Source organism: Pinus tabuliformis, chromosome 5_1 (assembly GCF_031772625.1).
Source record: "Pinus tabuliformis cultivar Carrire ecotype Pingquan chromosome 5_1, CPIR1, whole genome shotgun sequence".
NCBI classification, from domain to species: Eukaryota; Viridiplantae; Streptophyta; class Pinopsida; order Pinales; family Pinaceae; genus Pinus; species Pinus tabuliformis.
In genome coordinates, this window is record NC_142305.1 from 84,089,757 (window position 1) to 84,109,430 (window position 19,674).

General features: G+C 40.5%; 1 pseudogene across 1 annotated transcript in view; it reads right to left on the minus strand.

Annotated features, from left to right (window-relative positions):
• Positions 1-344: 344 nt before the first annotated feature.
• Positions 345-19,674, minus strand: part of LOC149163565 (protein PIN-LIKES 6 pseudogene) — a 36,929-nt pseudogene continuing 17,599 nt past the window's right edge. The window contains exon 3 of the transcript XR_016260042.1: positions 345-531. The product of XR_016260042.1 is annotated as a protein PIN-LIKES 6 pseudogene (transcript). The remainder of the gene's footprint in view (positions 532-19,674) is intronic.

Below are 19,674 nucleotides of genomic sequence, written 5' to 3' on the forward strand. Positions count from 1 at the left end.
CTTGTAATAACCAATGATAAATGAATGGTAAAAGTAAATTTTAAAAATGAATTTTGAAATTAACCCTAACCACTTTTATTTCAGGAAAAAATACATAGACGTTATCAATCATTGAGAATTAAAAGCATGAATTGAAAATAGAAAACTATCCAAGTCTTCTAAAGAGTTCAAAAATTTTAGAACTGAGAGATTAATGACTAACAAAGGTAACATATAAATAGTGAATAACTCAAACTGGATCCAAAGTACAAAAATGCATACTCAATATTTATGGACCATTAGGAGTAAGGTAAAAGATATAATGGATGAACATGTTCATCTTTGACCTTAAAATTCTAAAGCCATCAAATAAAACAAACAAAAGTGGCGATGATAGAGATTTCAACATGAATATTAGCATACTTACCAATTCCAATTTGCACGATTGTGAATTTGAAGTAATCTTTTGGTGGTTGAACTAATAGTGCCACAATAAAGCCAATAAGTGAGCCTGCTACTGAGCTTAACACAATGTTCATAGGAATGAACCACCTACACATAAAATTAAAAAGTTAACATTTTATAATCAAATTCACCTTCAAAAATATATAAAAATGATGTACAACAAAAAGTGACTAAAGGAAATTATTTTGTGCTTAATTTTTCCCCATCCTGCCCAAGAAGGGCCCTTTTACGAGGCTATAAGTTGCATTTCCCACATAAGCTTGTGGTGTCACAATTTAAAAAGAAAGGTCAAAGGTATACTGGAACATGACAAGCAAAAAACAAGGTTGGATAAAGGAACATGACAAAATTGGCAATATTCAATACACCTCACTTTATTTTATATAAATGTGAAATATTATGCTTTTATAAGGGTCCTTTCAAGAGGTTATAAGTTGCATTTCCCACATAAGCTTGTGGTGTCACAAGATATCAATTTAAAAATAAAGGTCAATGGTAGAATAAAACATGACAAAATTGGCAATATTCAATACAGCCCACATTATTTTATATAGGTGTGAAATATTATGCTCTCCTATGACTGACTTGCCTAATTGGCCCCATTATATATTTATTTGGCCTTATTCCACAATTATTTAGTAGGAAAAATTGTTATGCCAATGCATAATATTACAAATAATAAATACAAAAAGATAGAAAGGGTATTCACAAACTTCAACTAGTTAAAAAAGTTATTATGCTAATACACAACAATGCCAATAAATAAGTCAGCAAATTTAATATTCCCACATTGTTATAATGATATTTTGTACTTTCTAGGCCCATTGACCTATTTTGGTTATTTGTGGAAATTAACATTATTACTTTCCTTCTTTCCTTTTGAATATTTAAATGTAGATCTTGTGGTTGCAGTATGTGAAGCTTAGTTGATCCCTAGTGGAATTAATGCAACCACAATAACAAGCTCAACTTACATACATGATCATTTCTCTTTGGCACAATGGCAAATGAAGCCAACTCCAACAAAAGGCTTAAATAAATTTATAAACCATTCATACACATCGACACAACCATATGGGAATAACTCAACTCTCTTTTTCATTAAATGAATACAATTTTACACCATGAAGCTTACAATACAGTTATTAATCCAACACTATCAACCAACTATTTATTTGCACAAACCCCTTCACAATATAAAATCAACATATAATAATATGACCAAGAAACACAAAGTGATATGTCTATTCGCATAATTACATGTGTACAAGCTTATAGAAGAGGATGAGTTGAAGAGTATAACACAATCCATAATGACTATCAAGATTCTATGTGTAACCATTTGCTAAGCTATCCATCCATGTTAGCACGCACACACCAAGCTTGCATATATTTGTGTTCAAAAGCATCCAACAAGGTAACATGGCTGAATTTTGAGATAGCACAATGAAGTGTTAATATTGCACTATTTTATTGGAATTCAATCATATTCATATTACAATGCCAAATTGCCATTTTGATGGATGACTACATTTGACCACTACAAAAGTACATCATACTCTAATGGTTCTACACAACTTACATCTCTGATACAATACTTAGATCTGCACAACCATAGTAGGACAAATCCTTGGGTGAAGCTCTCATGGAACAAGTCCTCCAATCATGAAATTAGTCAATTGTTAATTCCTTTTGGGATCAAACCTCCTTGCTTAAGAGTTGTTCGTTTGTTAGTCCCCAATAGTTACCTTACTAGTTAGGGGAACTCTAGTTGAATCTACTCCAAGGTGTGGCACTTTCAAGCTTGGAGCAATTATCCTTTCAACCTAACTCGATAAATCTTCAAGGTTCCCTACCTAGTTGCGCACTTCTTGTATTGTAGAATGGTGTTTTCTTCTAGCTTTGCACTAACATCAACAACTAACTCTTCAAGAATGAACACGACAACTTGTTCATCATCGCCCAACATCAATGGCTTATAGAGCTTCAAGTAATTTCCATTATAGACTACATGAAAACATATACAAGCTAGCAATTCTAGCATGATGTCCTTTCCAATCTACTTGATAATGATGTAAGGGCTAAATCTATTATTTGGGCAAATTTTATCTTCTTGTTTTTCTCATTAAATGCCCTTTCTAAAGATATTTGCAAATTTTGTCCCGTGCATGAAACAAATGATCTACACAATATTAAGCATGGCTCACCTTGTGCTTCTACTAACACTTGCGCAAAGATTCTCAAACTAGATCATGAACCATCCATTGTGGTAAATTAACCTTTTATAGCTTACCCATGTGCAATGACTTCCTTTGTTGTTATTTTTTCAAGAATAGGCAACAAAATAGCCAATGGATCCTTCAGCGAAAATCCAAGAAATGCTTCAAAAGGTGAAGTGCCCGTTGCATTGTGGACTACACTATTGTCATTTCGTTGCACATATGGTATGTTGGCAACCTGTGTGTTTGGATGTCTATGATTAATGACCTGCAGGAATTGAATTATTATGTGATTTACAACCACTATCTAACCATCTATCTGAGAATGGAAGGCAATACTCCTCTTCAATTTGGTGTCCATCAATCCCTACAACACTTACCAAAGTAGATAACAAACTTATCATTACAATTAGAGGTGATCAAAGATGACAAACCAAATTGCACAGAGAAATGTAAAGAACTATACAACCTGCAACATCAAAAAAAAAAAAAAATCATTGCAAGGTATCATTACTACCATTTTGTCGAAGTGGTCCATGAGAACCATTAGATATAGTCATTGTTCCTAGTAGTTGTCAATAAACCTCCAAGGAAATCCAATGGGACCAAATCCCATGGTATACCCGGCACTGAAAATGGAGTTTACGTTCCCAAATTTCAATTTGTTAATTTTGAAATGCCACATAAGGAACTTCTCATGAATTTTGCGACCATTTGCACCATTTTTGAGCAATAGAAATGTTGATTTTTGTGTAGCATCAAGAGGTATTCCTGCATGCCTAGAGGCCTCCTAATTTGGCCTAGAAAGATTATGGAAATTTAAAATACAACAACAAAGAAAATGACAAACAAACAAACAAAAAATTGGGGCATCATGTAGGCTCAAAATGGAGTCAACACCACCATGAATGGGTGTGACCCTTGGTCAAATTCACCCATTTGACTAGTACATATACACAATGAGAGTCATCCATTTGACCAACAACACAACAACAAACATATATTCTTAAGAAACCGCAGAAAGGAGTAGAAAGAGGACGAATTAACCAAGTTTCTTTGGAAGTTAGACTGACTTTCCTGAGGCTTGACCGCTTAAGTTGGACTTGACTACAATTCGGACTTTTACCGCACATATTTCACCACAGGTCGATGACCACAAGTCCTGTAATGTTCCAAGATAATTTTCCGAACCTTGTGTTCGGATTTCAGAGAAGTATTTCTTTAAATTGTTGGTTTACAATCTGTTGTGAGTAAAATTTCTTTGAGTATGTTCGGTGGTCACTATTTTTAATATTTCCATAGACACAATACTTCCCAAAATGCTCTTATAAACTTAATAATAAGCTACAAAATCACAATTCCATTGATAATAGACAGAGGTAATTATAGGAAAGGCATTTCTCATTTAAAAACCTAGAAATATACAGTGACAGATCTGATAGATGGCACCTGGTAACGGAGACAGTCAATAGTAACAATTACTAGTATGAACAGCAGTCCTTAGTATACGACTCCAGAATTGGCTTTGAAGTATGCTTCCCTAGGAACACATACAGGCTCTATTCTGCAACCACTCTTCTTTCACCAGCAGTCCCACGCTTTGTTCGTGTAGAAATTTCTCATTTCCCACCCCGGTTTTCAGTTTCTCCTTATTTCTCTCATATAGTTAAATGCCCTTTCCCATAACCATACATTTAACAAGCTGGAAAAAAATAAATTTGCTGAAAACACAAATTCTGGAAATTTTACCGAATGCTGGAAATTGCAAAAATAAAAATCAGCAGTAATAAACAGCGATTAAAACACATTTAAACACTGAGATTTTTGGTCAATGTGACCCTGGAAAAACCCCCTACAACTCTTGGGGAAAACCAGTTTGAGAGCTCTTCTTTATTTTTGGAAAATTCCTTTTTACAGTAAGAGAAATATTCAGCAAAAATCAGCAAGCAAACTTTTACAACTTATCTCAGCCTTGCTGAAACTCAGCCTTGCTGAAACTCCGCCTTGCTGAAACTCCGCCCTGCTGAAACTCCGTTGTACAGACTTGCTGAAACTCCGCCCTGCTGAAACTCCGCTGCTGAAACTCCGCTCTGCTGAAACTCCGCTCTGCTGAAACTCCGCTGCTGAAACTCCGCAGCTCACTGTCCAGAAATCTCCCTTGCTCTCTTGCTCTCCTTCTCTCAATCTGCTCATGAAAGAATTAATGACCTTTTCCTCATTTTCCTCCTTTAATCTAACCCCAAGTGACTTTTGGGTGATCCAAGTGACTTTTGGGTGATCCCTAAATCCAATGGCTGAAATAGATTGAGATCTAAGGCTGAGATTAAATGCTCATTTAAATCTCACTTTTTATTTTTTAATTCACCCCACTTTAATAAAGACCCACTTAGTCATTTATTTCCAAAGTCACTTTTCCTTTCTAATTTTTCATTGACTTTATAAAAGTCACTTTAAAATTAGACTTAGTAACTTTATCACTTAAAGTCACTTTTAAATTAGATTTAACTTTATAAAATTATAAAGTCACTTTAAGAGAAAAATTAAATTCTTTTGGACACTTTTCCCTAGGCCAAAGATCAAAGCCTAAGGGAACCACCTGTCCTCCGGTACCAAATTTCAACACTCCCTCTTACCGAGGAAGGTGTTCCTCACCACACGCATCTTGTCTCTGAAGTAAACATGCTTGCCCCGTGGTAAGGCTTTGGTAAGATTATCTACAACCTGCTCATCAGTGGAAATATACTCAAGCTTCACAGCTCCCTTCTGAACATAGTCTCTGATGAAATGATATCTGATCCCAATATGCTTTGACCTGTCATGAAATACTGGATTCTTCGTGAGTTTAATGCAACTCTGATTATCACAGTAAATCACTGAAGGTCTCAACGACTGACCAAATAAGCCAAACAACATCTTGCGAAGCCAGATAGCCTCACAACTAGCTAGACTGGCTACCATATACTCTGCTTCCGCTGAACTCAGTGCTACTGACTGCTGCTTCCGCTGAACCATGACACTATTGTTGAACCCAACCCAAAACAGCACCCTGAAGTGCTCTTCCTATCAGAAGCACAACCTGCCCAATCAGAATCAGTGTATCCTGCCAATCTCACTCCATCTCCCTGCCTGTAGTCCAGACCATAATCCACTGTCCCCTGCAAGTACCGCAAAATGTGTTTTGCAGCCACCCAGTGAACCTTCCTAGGCTCACACATAAACTGACTCATCGTGTTGACTGCAAAACAGATATTTGGTCTAGTGTTGACCAAATACATCAAGGAACCAATCAGCGGCCTGTACAATGTGGGATCCACCAACTCGGAATCCGAAGCATGAAGCTTCTTCCAGTTGGTGATCATCGGTGTCGACATGGGTCTACAATCCTCCATGTGGAATCTGCTAAGGATGTTCACAATATACTTCCCCTGCCCCAAGAAGAAATGCCCCTTCTCCTGCCACACCTCCAAGCCCAAAAAGTAATGCATCAAGCCGATGTCCTTCATCTCAAACTCAGTCGCAAGATCTCTCTTGCAGTGCTCTATGAGTCTCTCTGCACCTGTAATGACCAAGTCATCCACATACAGCACCAGAATGAGAGGCTCCTCACCAATTACAATAAAGTAAAGGTTCGGATCTGCCTCACTCTTTGTGAAACCCATCCCCTGCAAATATGTATCTATCCTGGAGTACCAAGCTCTGGGAGCTTGCTTCAGGCCATAAAGGGCCTTCTTCAGTCTGCACACATGGGACTCCTTCCCATGCACCTCAAAGCCCTGTGGCTGCTCAATGTACACCTCCCCCTGTATGAAGCCATTGAGAAATGCAGTCTTCACATCCATCTGGTGGATCTTCCAACCCATCTCTGCTGCTATCAATATAATGGAGCGGATCGAAGTATATCGAGCCACGGGAGCGAAGGTCTCCTCATAATCAACTCCCTCTACCTGGGAGAACCCTCTAGCCACAAACCTTGCTTTGAATTTCTCAATGCTGCCATCTGCAGCATGCTTTACCTTGTAAAGCCATCTGGAAGTAACCACGGATTTTCCCTCAGGCCTCGGCACCACCTCCCAAACATCATTCTTCATGATAGAAGAATACTCCTCCTGCATGGCCTCTCTTCAGACCGCTGGCTAGCTGCCTCCTCATAGCTAGAAGGCTCAGAGTCAAGGATGCTAGTAACCATCGCCATATAGCTACAAAACCTCTCAGGTGGTCTACTCTCTCTAACCGGCCTCTTCGGCTCAGCAACAGATGAGGCATCTCTCAAGGTGTCCTGAAGCCACTTGGGCTTCCTCTTCCTTGAGCGCACTTCTCCCACCGGAGAATGAAACTCCTTCTCCTCATCATCATCAGGAGCCTGAACTCCTGACTGTCTGTCTGTTGTCCTCCTGCCTGCCCCTGAACCTGTAGAAGCTAAGGTACCGTGTGAACTGTCCATCAGTGGACTCCCTAGTGAACTACTCTGTGAACTACTCTGCATGCTGCCCGGAGCACCACCCCTCCGGCTCGGTGAGCCACTGCTCACTGACGGACCTGACATCCCTATAGATGTACCTCCTGATCCTCCTGATCCCTGCCCACTGGATCCCTGCGACTGACTCAACTGCTGCTGAGGGTCTGACTGATCTAGATACTCTAACTCCCGTGACCTCCTAAAGGCCCTGTCCTCCTCGAACTTCACATCTCGTCTGACAACAACTCTCCTCTGTGCAGGAATGTAAATCCGAAAGGCCTTTGAGGTCTCACTGTAGCCCACAAAGATACCCTTCTCTACGGTGGGCTCTAGTTTGGTCCTCTTCTCCTTGGGTATATAGGAGTATGTAATGCATCCAAAGATATGAAGATGACCAATATCAGGCTTCTTCCCAGAGAAAGCCTCCTCCGGAGTCATGTGCCCCAAAGCACGATTCGGACTCCTATTCTGCAAGTAAACAGATGTGTTGCAGGCCTCTGCCCACAAGAATAATGGCAACCCCTGATCATGTAACATGGCTTTGGCAGCCCCTATGATGGATCTGTTCTTCCTCTCTGCAACCCCGTTCTGCTGGGGGTTGTAAGGAACAGTGAACTCCCTCCTAATGCCTGCCTCCGCACAATAGTCAACAAACTCTCCAAGGGTGTACTCTCCTCCATTGTCCGACCTCAGGGACTTGATCTTTCGACCTGTCTGTGTCTCCACAAGAGCTCTGAACTCCTGAAACCGCTTGAAAACCTCACTCTTGGTCTTCAAAAAATAAATCCAGGTCCTCCTGGAGTTATCATCAATGAATAAAACATAGTACTCATATCCACTCAAGGAAACATGAGACATCCGACCGCTCACATCGGAATGAATCAAATCAAGTATCCTAGTCGCTCTGCTGTCACTGCTAGGAAAAGGGGATTTGGCAAACTTGCCCATCGCACAACCTCTGCAAGTATCAAAGTGATCAGTACTGAAATCTGGCACACCTGTAGTTATCTCCCGCAATGTCCTCAAGGCTCCATGATACATATGTCCCATCCTGCGGTGCCAAATCTCACACAGCTCAGAACTGCTAGCTCTGCTGTCGGTACTACTGCTCAATGCCAAAAGGGGCTGGAATGCAAACTTGTACACCTTTGCATGGCGTACACCTATCACTCCAGCTGAATCAGTTGGAGTGCCTCTGGGATACATCAACACCTGTCCTCCCCTGAACAGTACCTCATATCCTCTGTCCTCCAAAGCTGAGACGGATATGAGGTTCTTCCTCATCCCTGGCACATAAAGAACATCTGAGACTTTCAAGGGAGGTTTGGACTCCCTCTGAAATGTCAGTGTCCCCACCCCGACTGCTCTAACAACTCTGTCATCACCGAGTACTACCTCTATATCAGTGCCACTCTCTGAAAGCTCTGAGAAATACTCACGGACTCCTGTCATGTGACGTGAAGCCCCACTGTCCACATACTAGAAACCTGAAAATGCTCTGCTAATCGAGGGAAAAGCATGCTCCCTCTGAACCTGTGTGGCAGGTGATCCTGCACTAGAGGACTCACATGTAGTGAACGCAAACTCCCGGTCGAAACGACCTTCAAAGTCCTCAATCTCTGCTGAAGCTGCCACGTCTTGGTTCTTCCCCTTCTTCTTCTTCTTCTCCGGACACACAACTGCATAGTGTCCCATCTTTTGACAATTCCAACACTTCACCTTGGAATAGTCCTTCTGTGTGTTCCCCTGTTTACCTTTACCTTTGCCTTTGCCCCCATCATTGCTTGTGGAAGCCTGCTTCTTCCCTTTGCCTTTCTTGCCTCCTGCCACCAGTGCTACATCCTCATCCTGCTCAACTGGCTTGGCTGCCCCAAGCTGACCTTTTCTGATCTCTGTCTGAATGCAATCATCCCAAAACCTCTCCCATGTGGGAAGGGTCTCACGTGCACAAACCCCATCAGCAAAGTTCAACCATGAACGGGGGAGGCCATTCACTGCAATCGGCACCAACTCAGTGGGTGGAATGGCCTCTCCAATAGCTGCCAACTCATCTCTCACATTAGTAATCTTTGTGAGATATCCAACTGCACTATCATTACCCATCTTAATGTTCTTCAGCTTCTCCTTCAGGACCATCTTCCGGTTCTCATTGGTACTCTGGTAGAGATTGGACAATGTTGTCCACATCTCATGGGCATTGCTCTTTCCTCTCACATGAGGAATGCAATGGTCTTTGATTCCGTCTAGAATCAGTCTCTTACCCTTGTTGTTCTTTTTATTATAAACTGTCAACTGAGTAGCATCAGTAGGCACAACAACAGGGTTCTGTGTGGTATGCACCATGATATCCCAGACTTCTGCCTCCTCAAAGATACTCTGCATTCTCTCCTTCCAAACGTTGTAATTTGTATGCCCATCCAGCCTATCCTCCACCCTCAATCCCAATGACATCCTGCTGTCCTAAAACTGAAAAATAGCACTGCTGTAGTAAAGATAAAACTGTTGTTTATGAAAAAAATCAGCTTGCTGGAATTTTCTGAGTGAAAAAACAGCAGCTGTAATTTTTCTTTTTGTTGTCCCAAACTGTCCTTCAGCACTCAAGCTCTGATACCATGTAGAAATTTCTCATTTCCCACCCCGGTTTTCAGTTTCTCCTTATTTCTCCCATATAGTTAAATGCCCTTTCCCATAACCATACATTTAACAAGCTGGAAAAAAATAAAATTGCTGAAAACACAAATTCTGGAAATTTTACAGAATGCTGGAAATTGCAGAAATAAAAATCAGCAGTAATAAACAGCTATTAAAACACATTTAAACACTGAGATTTTTGGTCAATGTGACCCTGGAAAAACCCCTACAACTCTGGGGGAAAACCAGTTTGAAAGCTCTTCTTTATTTCTGGAAAATGCCTTTTTACAGTAAGAGAAATATTCAGCAAAATCCATCAAGCAAACTTTTACAACTTATCTCAGCCTTGCTGAAACTCCGCCTTGCTGAAACTCCGCCCTGCTTAAACTCCGATGTACAGACTTGCTGAAACTCCGCCCTGCTGAAACTCCGCTGCTGAAACTCCGCTGTTGAAACTCCGCGCTGCTGAAACTCCGCTCTGCTGAAACTCCGCAGCTCACTGTCAAGAAATCTCCCTTGCTCTCTTGCTCTCCTTCTCTCAATCTGCTCATGAAAAAACTAATGACTTTTTCCTCCTTTTCCTCCTTTAATCTAACCCCAAGTGACTTTTGGGTGATCCAAGTGACTTTTGGGTGATCCCTAAATCCAATGGCTGAAATAGATTGAGAACTAAGGCTAAGATTAAATGCTCATTTAAATCTCACTTTTTATTTTTTAATTCACCCCACTTTAATAAAGACCCACTTAGTCATTTATTTCCAAAGTCACTTTTCCTTTCTAATTTTTCATTGACTTTATAAAAGTCACTTTAAAATTAGACTTAGTAACTTTATCACTTAAAGTCACTTTTAAATTAGATTTAACTTTATAAAATTATAAAGTCACTTTAGGAGAAAAATTAAATTCTTTTGGACACTTTTCCCTAGGCCAAAGATCAAAGCCTAAGGGAACCACCTGTCCTCCGGTACCAAATTTCAACAGTTTGTCATTCGAATAATGTTGTCCCACACTCTGTTTGTTATTGGAATAACACAGTCCCAAAGAGAAGTTTCCAGCAACACTGAATCACCAAGACTAAACCTCCTTACATATCTAAACACTTAGCAAAATGTATAGCGTTGGTCATATGGCATATCTCAGTCAACAGTACAATGTTTCATGGCCCCCACAATGTCAGAATAAACTCCACACAGTAGGGAAATTACAGTTGCATTCAACTTCAACAAGGTGGTACATCTACCCAACTTTCCAATTTATGTTCATCGGCTGCACCAAACTTGGTTAATTAGCTCCACGCACAATGAGTAGACCCCACATCCAATAGAATAATAGATAATAGGCCCTGCAGGTGGTACATTTAGCTCAGTTCCTAACGCAGTCCATAAATGAAGCAAACACGTACAGTAGTTGTAATAACTCGTGATTTTTGCCCAGGTGCTCGAGCTGCTCTTCCAAGAGGAGGATCGAACCCCTTCCTCTCACAGATCAATGACCTCGATGGGAATAATTCTCTCCAGATTTAGATTCGGTCTCTGTTTGCTTCTGAAGTTCGATTTTCCAGGGCCCAGACTGAGCTTGTTCTCTCATACTTTAATGAAGCTCCTTAACCTGCAATGATATAGAAAATATCCAATAAGATCTTTAAAATCAACCAATATCACATGAATATCTCAATAGTTCTCAAAAATTTTGTTCTCCATTGAAGCTCAGTAGGAAATCTGAGTGATCTCACTCTCAAACCCAAACTAAGGTGTCTAGTTTCAACACTGAAGTCTGCTATGGCGGGCTAGGGTTCCAAAACCTAAGCTTCTCCTTCAAACTCTCTCCGAGAGCTCTTTCTCCAAACTCACAAATTGCACGAATGAGGAGAGTCTCCTCATTTTGCTTCTTTAATGAGTTTAGGATTGTCTTTTCACCTTCACCTTCCCCTTTTTTTTTGTTCTTTATTAAGTTCACCTTTATAATGTCACTTTATGAAGTTAAAGTGACTTCTAACTTGCATAGTAAATATCACTCTTTCTCCTTTTTGAACTTTATAAAGTTTCCTTAGGAAATTTACGTCCCCTTATTAAATATTTCCCCGCTTTAGCCTATGGGAACCACTTTAGGCTAGCGGACTCCGTCCTAAGCTTCCTATGGGGACGGGGACATTACAATCCTCCCCGCCCAAGATTGCTGGTCCTCAAGCAATTTAAGTTCAGGATGTTTGAGCACCTGTTCACCCTCCCAAGTAGCATCTTCCACCAGCAAATCCTTCCATTTTACCACATACTCCTTGATCGTCCTGCTCGTATCTTCCTTTCTCTTGCATCTAGGATCTTCTCAAGAACTAAGACCAATTCTCCTTCCTCATCCAATGGTGGAAGCTTTGTGGAAACAGCGACGCGCTGCCCCAAGGGCTTTTTGAGGCACAATACATGAAAGACGTTTTGAATTTTGCATCCCTCTGAAAGCTCGAGTTCATAGGCCACTTCTACTCTTCTCAAGATCTTGAATGGCCCATAGAACCTAGGTTTTAATTTTTCTGCCCCTTTGGTTTTCAGTGAAGACTGTCTATGGGGTTGAAGACGAAGGTATACCATATCTCCCACTTCAAAGTTGCACTCCACCCTGTGTCTGTCTGCATACAATTTTTGTTGGTTCTGAGCCATATGTAGATTGTCCTTGAGGACTTTTAAAATGTCTTGGCTCTCCTAGATCCAATCTTTGGCCAGTGGTGCCCGACTGTCCCCAAATATCCTATCTGCAAAAATTGGGGCGTCATATCCATATAATGCTTTGAAGGGAGTCATGCCAATGGACATGTGGAAAGTGGTATTATAGCAATGTTCCCCCAAATGCAACCACTTCACCCATGTCTTTTGTTGGTCGGTCACGTAATTCCTGAGATAGCCTTCTAGCAACCTGTTAATTATCTTTGTCTGCTCGTCAATTTGTGGGCAGTAGCTAGTGCTCAGAGTTAGCTCAGTCCCCACAAGTCTGAAAAGCTCCTGCCAGAAGCCACCCATAAACTTGCTATATCTATCACTGACAATGTTTTTCAGCAACCCATGCAATCTGAAAATTTCTTTGAAGAATAGCTTGGCCCCCTGTGAAGCTGAAAATTTTGATGATATGGAAAAGAAATGAGCAAATTTTGTGAGCCAATCTACCACCACATATATACAATCTTTACCCTACATTGGTGGTAAGCCCATGATAAAATCCATGGAAACACTCTCCCACTTATGTTCCAGGATGGGGAGGGGTTGCAACAAACCTACTGGATAGGTATGCTCTACCTTATTTTGTTGGCAAGTGTTGCACTCCCTCACAAATCTCAGCACATCTGACTTGAGGCCTTTCCAGGTGAATCTCTCCCTAAACTTCCTATAGCTCTTTAGATATCCCGAATGTCTGGCCAAGTGTGAGTTCTGAGTTGCCTGCAAGATTCTCTCTTTGAGTTTTGATTCTAGTACAAGATAGATTCGATCTTTATAGTAGATAATGTCATTCATAACCTGATATCTTTCATCACAGATCAATCCATCTAAAATCTCACAAGCAAACTTATTCTTTGAATACTCCACAAACAGCAGCGACTTCCAATCTTTCGTCACCTCTATGAGAGAGAAAGTGGGTGGCATCCTCGATAGAGCATCAGCGACTACGGTGTTCTTTCCCTTGACATATTCTTTCTCAAAGTCGTAGTCCTACAACTTGCTTATCCACTTTTGCTGCCTCTCGCTCAGTTCTTTCTGCCCCATGATGAATTTTCTTAAATTTGCATCCTACCAAACACTGCCTAAATTTGACCAATGCATGCATTATGGCCAACATCTCCTTATCATATACCGAATAGTGCAACTCATAATCCCTAAGCTTGCGACTTTCAAATATTATGAGGGTGTTGATTCTGCATATGGACTGCTCATATTCTTGTCCTCGAAGCGTCACATTCCAGCACGAATGGCTACATGAAATCAAGTAGAGAAAGCACAAGGCAAGTGCTCATCACCTCCTCCATCCTTTCAAATGTTTCTTGTGCTTTCTCCAACCAGCTAAAGGCTCCCTTTTTGGTGAGATCTGTAAGAGGAGTTATTAACTATGAGAACCCCTTAACAAATTTCCTGTAATAAGTGCAAAGACCAAAGAAGCTCTTCAACTCTGTAACATTCTTTGGGGTGGGCCATTCATTGATTGCTTGGATTTTCTCCTGATGCACCTGTACCCCATCGTGACCAATAACATGCCCTAGATAGAGCATCTTCGTCATGCCAAACTCACACTTGGACTCTTTTGCATACAATTCCTTCTCCTCCAGAATCCCCAACACCTCATCCAAGTGCCTCAAGTGGTCTTCCCATGTCTTGCTATAGACCAATATGTCATCGAAGAAGACCAGTAAGTAATTTCGCAACTACTGGACTGGAAAGTCGCGGGAGGGTTGGTTAGCCCAAATGGCATGACCAAAAAATCATAGTGCCCCTAGTGGCACCTGGAAGTTGTCTTCGGGATGTCTTGCTCCCGAACCCGAACCTGATGGTAGCTAGAACGAAGATCAATCTTCGAAAAAAATTGGCCCCTTTCAACTCATCGATCCTGGGAATAGGATCTCGGTTCTTGATTGTCTTCTTATTGAGAGCCCGATAGTATATACCATAGTTTTAAAAACCGGCCACAAAAACCGGTAACCGGTCTAACCGGCCCGTTAGAGGCCTGGCCGGTCCGAACCGGCCTAAAAACCGGGTTAGATGCCTCATGTGACCGAAATCTGGCCCTAACCGGTCAAAACCGGCCGGTTTAGGGCGGAACCGGCCGGTTTGTAGCAAACCGGCCGGTTCCGTCCTAAACCGGCCGGTTTATGGACAGCCCACCGAATTATGACAAAAAGCACTGTGGTTTTGTGGTTTAGGGGTTTTGGGGGTGAGGGAAAGGTATTTTCCCTCCAAAAGCACCCTCACACTTGCTATAAGAGACCCCTCTCACTCTCATTTGTCTCACACAACTGATTTGGAGTGTTTGTGAGTTTGTTTGTGAGCTTGGAGAGTGTGGAGTTTTTGCTGAAGTAGTCATCTTGGAGTTGGAGTTGGAGCTATTTTGGAGATAGTGTGTAGCTGTCAGTGGAGTTGCCATCTTCAAGAGGAGGCTAAGGGAGCTAGTTTGCATTTCCAGGTAAGGATTTGCACTTGATAATTCCTCATTTGAGTCTGCTGTCCATGAATTTTTTTTTTGTGTTATAAACTTCTCACTTCTATGATCTACCATCCAGGGAGTCATCATGCCTCCAAAAGCCGAAGATACTGCATGGGCTCATTGTGATATGATTGATGGCAAAATGATCTGCAAATATTGCCAAAAATCCATTCAAGGAGGGGGTATTAACAGGTTCAAGCAACACTTGGCTGGGATAGGAGGCCATGTAAAGCCATGTGGAGCACCAAATGAAATAATAGGGCATATTAGGGCAGAATACCTTCAGAAGTTTGAGACTCAAGTCACTGAACCAATAGAGAAGTTTGTGGCTACACAGTTTGGGAGTCGAGACTCAACCAACTGAGTTTGATCATGATGACTGAGACTCATGAGAAGTTTCAACTTCAAGTGATAATGTTGATCACTATTATAGTATTACTATTATCATATATGTAGAGTCTAGACTGAAGTCTTGTAGTAGGCCACTGGCCCCATAGTTTGTAGGCTTTATTTTTGCACTCTAGTGGCCATTTAGAGCCTCATTGCTTATGTATTTTGTCGATGATATGTATTGCACTCGGTGCCATTTTGATATATTCACCTTTAAGGCTTTACATGGTATATCAATGAGCAAACTTTGCATATTTTGTCTCTATTGGCTTGGAATCATGGTTTTAAATCTTAAAAATAGTTTTTTTCATTAAAAAATAATTATTTAATGTATTTTTCTAAAACCGGTTCGTTTAGACCAAACCAGTCCCGGTTAGACCGGTTCCGGTCGGTAAACCGGTTCATTAGGTGGACCGGTCCGGTCACCGGTTCCGGTTTTAAAAACTATGGTATATACACATCCGCAAGGTGTCGTCCTCCTCCTTAGCCATCACTACCAAAGAGAAAATGAACTAGAGCTCGGGTGAATATGGTCTAATCTCAATATCTCCTTTATGGCCTTCTCTATTTCATCTTTATAAAATTTGGGATATCAATAAGGAGTGGTTATAACTACCTGCACACCCTCCTCAAGTTCTATGGCATGTTCAAACCCTCTATCTAGTGGTCTACCTAGAGGAATATCAGCAGAAACTTTATGATGTTTACGAAGTAATACCTGTATGTCCTCTAAGTGTTGTCGTGGTTGCTCCAGTTGCCTGTTGTCTATAATAAGGCACTCCACTGCCCACTCGATATCACCTCATCTCAATACAGCCTCCATGTGGTTGGATGATACAATCTTGGGTGGGTATTTATGCATGGCTCTTAAGACTACACTCTTGCCATCTATTGGATCGTTGAAATCCATCTCCATGTTTCGTTGGTCCACGGTGTACTTTTTGATGTAGTATAGCCACTGACACCCCAACACCACATTAGCATCTGGCACATCCACCACGAAGAAGTCATCTGTCACTATATAGTTCCCCATGGTGAGGTGTAGCTTAGGAATGTACCTGTTGCAGTCCATCTGATGTTTCCCTAGTATGACGACTATAAAACCATCGAACTCTGTTGTAGGAATTCTTCTCTGTTCCACCAACTCAACATCTATGAAGTTATGAGAAGCTCCTCCATCAACCAATATTGTCATCTTGTGCCCCGTTATAACCCCTCTAACTCTAAAAGTGTGATATCTAGGGAATCTCGACATAGAGGCTAGTATAGGAGCTTTGCCCTCTGCATGTAAGAACTCACCTCCAATAGTCTGGTGCATCAGCCCCTGTACCTGTTCTTGTATCTACTCCTCATCCCCATCATCATTGTCACTCTCTGAGTACACCTCAATGTAATGAGCTTTGCTTGTTTTGTCTTTGCCAACACACTTGTGCCCCGGTGCCCATGGCTCCTAACAGTTGAAACAAAGTTTCTTCTTTCTCAACTCTTTCCAGGTCTAGGTCTCCTCATCCAGCTTTGGTTTCACGATCTACTCCTTTTAAGGGGACTTGACCTCTTTACCTTTATGAGGGAAAGAAGGTTTAGAAGTGAATTTATTTTTGCAAGTGGCATACTGTAAGTCCTTGGTTTTATTGATTGTTGCACAAAGTGTGGCGGGTTCAAAACTCTTGACCCATCCACATAGAGGTTCTACCAACCCCTCTACAAATAACATCACCAATCTAAACTATGAAATATCTTTGACCATGACCACCAGTCTCTGAAACTCGGCAATATAAGCCTCCAGACTACCTATCTGTTTGAGTTGTGCCAACTCTCTAAAATGAATCTCCGGATCCTTCCTATCAAAGCGCTCAATAAGCCTCTAAGTGAACTTTGTGTATGAGGTGATGTGGTTATGGCCCAACATCACCAACCCATGTTACCACCACTCATGGGCCTCACCATCCAAGTGCAAGGTGGCCAATTTGATGGCCTCCTCCTATGTCATATGATGCAGCTGAAAGTAAGCATCCAATTTTTGCACCCATGATCAAGTTGAGCATTTGGACGACCCATCAAAGCAGGGAATCGTCACTTCCCCCAATTTTTTCTGCAACTCATGATTCTACCTTGGGAACCTCTGAGATGGTTTGGACCTGCTCTTCTGCTGAAGGTTGCAGAAATCCATAAAGCTCATAACAGCGTGGAAATCCCATCCTAGAGGTTGATACTGCTCCATATACTCTGCATAAGGGATTCCAAATTCAGCCTGCTCTGCTAAGTCCTCTGCAGTCTCTTCTACAAACTAACGCATTTTGGGTCTGGGCATCTTACTAGTAGTCGTGATTGGTTTTGCACCTGGATGTGGGCTTGACTTCCCTCAGCACTATTGGACCCTTCCCCATTTAATGGCTCCTTCCTAGTGGAATTTTTTGTGTTTGTTATACCTTTCATTAGATCTACCATTTCTTTTTGGCCCTTGGCCAACTCATTAATAGTCCTAAGCAAGCTATTAAAAGCATGTTCCTCCTTATCTCCCATGTCTAGTCATTCAAACTCAGGTGTTTTCTCTATTCCCTTACCTCTTTCTGGTCTGTCCTCACTCTCTATATCAAGGATATCTTCCTCTGTAAGTGGAGTTGGTTCTCTGTAAGTATGGTTTCTCATATATTTTATCCCTATATAGGAATTTTCCTCTGTCATGAAAGTACTATCCGGGAGCAACTAATTTTTCAAGTTGTTAACCCATAATTGAGCCAAGCCTAAGGCTCTGATACCACTGTAATGTTCCAAGATAATTTTTTGAATCTTTTGCTTAAATTTCAATGAAGTATTTCTTTAAATTGTTGACTTACAATCTAATGTAGGTAAAATTTCTTTGAGTCTGTTCGGGGGTCACTATTTTTAACATTTCCACAGATACAATAGTTCCCAAAATGCTCTTATAAATTTAATAATATACAACAAAATCACAATACCATTCATAATAGACAAAGGTAATTATAGGGAAGGCATTTCTCATTTAAAAAACTAGAAATATACCGCGACAAATCTAATAGATGGCACGTGGTAACGGAGACAGTCAATAGGAATAATTACAAGTGTTATGTTCCTATACCAATAGGTGTCATAACTTATGATTGACTTAGTTGTCTCTGAAATATGTACATACCTTTTCTTTTGCAAATGTTTTCCATATTTGTAAAAAATCAAAAAAATTAAAAAGTGTAAAGAGGGTATGTCCTAAAAGAAAGATCAAAGGACGAAAAAAAAACAAAGAAAGGGTCAAAAAAGATGAAAAATATGAACCCCAAAGAAAAAAAAACCATGAAAGTGTGCAAGTCCAAATGCCACTACTATTTTACTTTCTGTACAATAATGATTGTGTGCAAAGTGTTGTTATGCCACAATCCATGGTAACCAAACAATTTAATCTTGGTTATTCCATGTTTTCAATTTCATGCTTAGAGATAGAGAATAAAATCTGACCAAACTGTTTAATCTTAGCAGATAAGTAGATAGATAGAGTAAATAAAGGAGTTCAACAGTTTAATATGAGCCCTTGGATGTAATAAGGATAGACTTAGATAGATTTCCATTGTAAAAGAAAAAAAAATGTTTCATAAGGGTTTGCCAGTTTAAGTGCACCCTAATAAAGAGTAGAAAAAATGGTAGGATGTGTAGGTGGGTAAATAGATGGATGGTTGCAGAATGGTGTGTGACAAATGATTAGCTGAAGCTCATATCATTTACTTTCATCATCATATTACTTCGAAAATATGGATAACAGAGACATTTACAAAGTCAGGTTATTAATTTCCTCATTTTCTTTTACCCCTAATGTCACTAATTTCCCACAAATAACAATAAAAGCACCAAAAACCTTAAACCAAAGGGGCTCAAAGCATTTCTCTAACTTTTGGAGGGACCGAACCCTCGACCCAATGATTTATAGGTTCCAAGTGCTAACTCATAAACATTCACTCCTCCATAATTCATCCATTTCATCTAAAAAATCCGTTTTCCTAAGGTGAAACCATTATTTGCCTAGGAAAGTAATTAACCTTATATAAAACCCCTTTTTCCCACAAAAACTCACAACATTCATCTAAGCCTAAGTTATAAATGTTTAAATGCGGAAATGCAATATATTTCGAAACATTTTACTAACTGTATTCTCATTTCCACATCTATTTCATATTAACATAATTTACTATAGTTAGCTCCCGCAAAATACACCTCGTCCCCTATATATTACTAAAATCCCTTATTCTAATATCTCACCTTGGTTTGAAATATAAACCCTAAAATGAAATAATTGGATAGATTGATTAATCGATAGATTAATTAATCTATCTGCAATCAATCAAGACCTAT